The sequence below is a fragment of the Nerophis lumbriciformis genome, linkage group LG31 (genome assembly GCF_033978685.3).
Source record: "Nerophis lumbriciformis linkage group LG31, RoL_Nlum_v2.1, whole genome shotgun sequence".
Lineage (NCBI taxonomy): Eukaryota > Metazoa > Chordata > Actinopteri > Syngnathiformes > Syngnathidae > Nerophis > Nerophis lumbriciformis.
Genome location: NC_084578.2, coordinates 2,782,501 through 2,787,500, shown reverse-complemented (window position 1 = coordinate 2,787,500; position 5,000 = coordinate 2,782,501). Strand labels below are relative to the sequence as shown.

General features: G+C 22.4%; 1 protein-coding gene across 1 annotated transcript in view; it reads left to right on the top strand.

The window, feature by feature from the left end:
- LOC133574268 (indian hedgehog B protein-like) overlaps nt 1–5,000 on the top strand; it is a 39,615-nt gene that overhangs the window by 1,801 nt on the left and 32,814 nt on the right. The gene's annotated exons all lie outside the window — the stretch shown is intronic.

Genomic DNA, 5,000 nt, shown 5'->3' with positions numbered 1-5,000 from the left:
ATTGTTATTTAGTTTTATTTTTATATATTTTTACATCAAATTATGCTGACGATTTCATTTTCAATAAAAATGTGTGTAAAAGTTCAGTTTAAAAAAAAATCAGTGCAGAAGTATTCGTTGCTTCAAATCACTTCCGGTTAAGTATTTGTTTTGTTTTTTACACTGAATTTTCTACCATAATTTAATGTAAAAAAAAAAAAAAATTCAGTGTATAAAAATTCAGTGTAAAACATTCACTTTGTTATCATTTACAAATTCAAGTTCACTTTGTAATAATTTACAAATGTATTTTCAATAAAAATGTTTTTAAGAATGCAGTGTGCAAAAATCAGTGTGTAAAAGTTCAGTTAAAAAAAAAAATCAGTGCAAAAATATTTTTTACTTCAAATCACTTCCGGTTAAGTTTTTGGGGGTTTTTTTACACTGAATTTTGTAGCATAATTTAATGTTTAAAAAAAAATCAGTGTATAAAAATTCAGTGTAAATAGTTCATTTTATAATAATTTACAAATTCATTTTCATATTTTTTTGAAGAAATCACTGTATAAAAAAGTTAAGTGTAAAAAAAAAAATTCAATACGGAAATCATTTCCATTTTTTTACACTGAATTATTACAAAATGAAATTTTTACACGGAATTGTTATTTAGTTTTATTTTTATATATTTTTACATCAAATTATGCTGACGATTTAATTTTCAATAAAAATGTGTGCAAAAGTCTTTCTTTTTTTTTAAATACAGTGTGCAAAAATCAGTGTGTAAAAGTTCAGTGCAAAAATATTTGTTACTTCAAATCACTTCCGGTTAAGTTTTTGTTTTTTGTTTTTACACTGAATTTTGTAGCATAATTTAATGTTAAAAAAAAAATCTGTGTTTTCATATTTTTTTGAAGAAATCACTATATAAAAAAGTTAAGTGTAAAAAAAAAAATTCAGTACGGAAATCATTTCCATTTTTTTACACTGAATTATTACAAAATTAATTTTTTACACGGAATTGTTATTTAGTTTTATTTTTATATATTTTTACATCAAATTATGCTGACGATTTCATTTTCAATAAAAATGTGTGTAAAAGTTCAGTTTAAAAAAAAATCAGCGCAGAAGTATTCGTTGCTTCAAATCACTTCCGGTTAAGTATTTGTTTTGTTTTTTACACTGAATTTTCTAGCATAATTTAATGTAAAAAAAAAAAAAAAAAATCAGTGTATAAAAATTCAGTGTAAAACATTCACTTTGTTATCATTTACAAATTCAAGTTCACTTTGTAATAATTTACAAATGTATTTTCAATAACAATGTTTTTAAGAATGCAGTGTGCAAAAATCAGTGTGTAAAAGTTCAGTTTAAAAAAAAAATCAGTGCAAAAATATTTTTTACTTCAAATCACTTCCGGTTAAGTTTTTGGGGTTTTTTTTACATTGAATTTTCTAGCATAATTTAATGTAAAAAAAATAAATAAATCAGTGTATAAAAATTCAGTGTAAAACATTCACTTTGTTATCATTTACAAATTCAAGTTCACTTTGTAATAATTTACAAATGTATTTTCAATAAAAATGTTTTTAAGAATGCAGTGTGCAAAAGTCAGTGTGTAAAAGTTCAGTTAAAAAAAAAAATCAGTGCAAAAATATTTTTTACTTCAAATCACTTCCGCTTAAGTTTTTGGGTTTTTTTTACACTGAATTTTGTAGCATGATTTAATGTTAAAAAAAATTAAAAAAATCAGTGTATAAAAATTCCGTGTAAAAAGTTTATTTTATAATAATTTACAAATTCATTTTCATATTTTTTTGAAGAAATCACTGTATAAAAAAGATAAGTGTAAAAAAAAAAATTCAGTACGGAAATCATTTCCATTTTTTTACACTGAATTATTACAAAATGAAATTTTTACACGGAATTGTTATTTATTTTTATTTTTATATATTTTTACATCAAATTATGCTGACGATTTAATTTTCAATAAAAATGTGTGCAAAAGTCTTTCTTTTTTTTTTAAATACAGTGTGCAAAAATCAGTGTGTAAAAGTTCAGTGCAAAAATATTTGTTACTTCAAATCACTTCCGGTTAAGTTTTTGGTGGGTTTTTTTACACTGAATTTTGTAGCATAATTTAATGTTAAAAAAAAAATCTGTGTTTTCATTTTTTTTTTAAGAAATCACTATGTAAAAAAGTTAAGTGTAAAAAAAAAAAATTCAGTACGGAAATCATTTCCATTTTTTTACACTGAATTATTACAAAATACATTTTTTACACGGAATTGTTATTTAGTTTTATTTTTATATATTTTTACATCAAATTATGCTGACGATTTCATTTTCAATAAAAATGTGTGTAAAAGTTCAGTTTAAAAAAAAATCAGTGCAGAAGTATTCGTTGCTTCAAATCACTTCCGGTTAAGTATTTGTTTTGTTTTTTACACTGAATTTTCTACCATAATTTAATGTAAAAAAAAAAAAAAATTCAGTGTATAAAAATTCAGTGTAAAACATTCACTTTGTTATCATTTACAAATTCAAGTTCACTTTGTAATAATTTACAAATGTATTTTCAATAAAAATGTTTTTAAGAATGCAGGGTGCAAAAATCAGTGTGTAAAAGTTCAGTTAAAAAAAAAAATCAGTGCAAAAATATTTGTTACTTCAAATCACTTCCGCTTAAGTTTTTGGGGTTTTTTACACTGAATTTTGTAGCATGATTTAATGTTAAAAAAAAAAAAAAAATCAGTGTATAAAAATTCCGTGTAAAAAGTTTATTTTATAATAATTTACAAATTCATTTTCATATTTTTTTGAAGAAATCACTGTATAAAAAAGTTAAGTGTAAAAAAAAAAATTCAATACGGAAATCATTTCCATTTTTTTACACTGAATTATTACAAAATGAAATTTTTACACGGAATTGTTATTTATTTTTATTTTTATATATTTTTACATCAAATTATGCTGACGATTTAATTTTCAATAAAAATGTGTGCAAAAGTCTTTCTTTTTTTTTAAATACAGTGTGCAAAAATCAGTGTGTAAAAGTTCAGTTTAAAAAAAAAATCAGTGCGGAAATATTCGTTGCTTCAAATCCATCCATCCATCCATTTTCTACCGCTTGTCCCGGTTAAGTTTTTTTTTTTTTTTTACATTGGATTTTCTAGCATAGTTTAATGTAAAAAAAAAAAAAAAAAAAAAAAAAAAAAATCAGTGTATAAAAATTCTGTGTAAAAAGTTCAATTTGTAATAATTTAAAAATTCATTTTCAATATAAAATGTGTGCAAAAGTTCATATTTTTTTGGGAAGAATACAGTGTGCAAAAATCAGTGTGTAAAAAATCAGTTTAAAAAAAAAAATCAGTGCAGAAGTATTCGTTGCTTCAAATCACTTCCGGTTAAGTATTTGTTTTGTTTTTTACACTGAATTTTCTACCATAATTTATTTACTAGACTATTTTTTTGGAAACCAAATTCATTCCTGAACTGAATTTTTTTCATATTATGCTGACAATTTTTATTTAACACAAAATTGTGGGCAAATTTTTTTGAGTGTTAAAATTGAGTGCAAAAAAAAAATCTGACTTTAAAAATTCAGTGGAAAATAATTTAGTGTAAAAAATTCAGTGTGAAAAAATAAACTTAACCGGAAGTGATTTGAAACAACGAATATTTCTGCACTGATTTTTTTTAAACTGAACTTTTACACACTGATTTTTGCACACTGTATTCTTTAAAAAAAAAACAAAGAAAACTTTTGCACAAATTTTTCTTGAAAATGAAATTGTCAGCATAATCTGATGTAAAAATATACAAAAATAAAGGTATATAAAAATTCAGTTTAAAAATTCCATTTTGTAATAATTTAGTGTAAAAATTCAGTGTAAAAAAATGGAAGTGATTTTTTTTTTTTCACACTTAACTTTTTTATTCACTGATTTCTCCAAAAAAATATGAACTTTTTCACACATTTTATATTGAAAATGAATTTTTAAATTAATACAGAGTGAACTTTTTACACAGAATTTTTATACACTGATTTTTTTTTTTTTTTTTTTATTTACATAAAACTATGCAAGAAAATCCAGTGTAAAAAAAAAAAAAAAACTTAACCGGGACAAGCGGTAGAAAATGGATGGATGGATGGATTTGAAGCAACGAATATATCCGCACTGATTTTTTTTTTTTAACTGAACTGAAAAAAAAAAAAAAAAATCACTGTATAAAAATTCTGTGTAAAACGTTCACTTTGTAATAATTTACAAATTCAAGTTCACTTTGTAATAATTTACAAATGTATTTTCAATAAAAATGTGTGCAAAAGTTCTTCTTTTTTTTTTAAGAATTCAGTGTGCAAAAATCAGTGTGTAAAAGTTCAGTTAAAAAAAAAATCAGTGCAAAAATATTTTTTACTTCAAATCACTTCCGGTTAAGTTCTTGTTTTTTTTACACTGAATTTTGTAGCATAATTTAATGTTTAAAAAAAAATCAGTGTATACAAATTCAGTGTAAATAGTTCATTTTATAATAATTTACAAATTCATTTTCATATTTTTTTGAAGAAATCACTGTATAAAAAAGTTAAGTGTAAAAAAGAAAATTCAGTACGGAAATCATTTCCATTTTTTTACACTGAATTGTTACAAAACGAAATTTTTACACGGAATTGTTATCATTTTTATATATTTTTACATCAAATTATGCTGACGATTTCATTTTCAATAAAATGTGTGCAAAAGTCTTTCTTTCTTTTTTAAAATACAGTGTGCAAAAACCAGTGTGTAAAAGTTCAGTTTAAAAAAAAAAAAAATCAGTGCGGAAATATTTGTTGCTTCAAATCCATCCATCCATCCGTTTTTTTTTTTACACTGGATTTTCTAGCATAGTTTAATGTAATAAAAAAAATAAAATAAAATAAAAAATAAAAAATAAAAAAATCAGTGTATACAAATTCTGTGTAAAAAGTTCACTTTGTAATAATTTAAAAATTAATTTTCAATATAAAATGTGTGCAA